The sequence below is a fragment of the Antrostomus carolinensis genome, unplaced genomic scaffold (genome assembly GCF_000700745.2).
Source record: "Antrostomus carolinensis isolate BGI_N321 unplaced genomic scaffold, ASM70074v2 scaffold9664, whole genome shotgun sequence".
NCBI classification, from domain to species: domain Eukaryota; kingdom Metazoa; phylum Chordata; class Aves; order Caprimulgiformes; family Caprimulgidae; genus Antrostomus; species Antrostomus carolinensis.
In genome coordinates this window covers 1,134-1,438 of record NW_010311408.1, presented here as the reverse complement: position 1 = coordinate 1,438, position 305 = coordinate 1,134, and positions in this window count along the sequence as shown.

Here is a 305-nt window from a genome sequence, read left to right as displayed (position 1 = left end):
CCAGAACACTTTCCAGCAGGGAAGGAAAGGCTGGGAGACCCCCTGACTGCCCTCCCCACACCCCCAACCCCAGCACTTACTACCCCATCCCAGGTCACACTGGGGCAGAACCACCATCCACTTCATCCCCAGGATCTCCTCTCGTCACCCGGGTGAAGCACAAACCCACAGCCAGGTCAGCAGAGGCAGCACGAGGCTGGAGCAGCCAACGCTGTCGGCAAACACAGCTCCATGGGTCGGAGGAAAATGAAAAGTAACCCGGCTCCAAGCGTGAAATAATGAAACAAATAATCAGATGAAGCCCT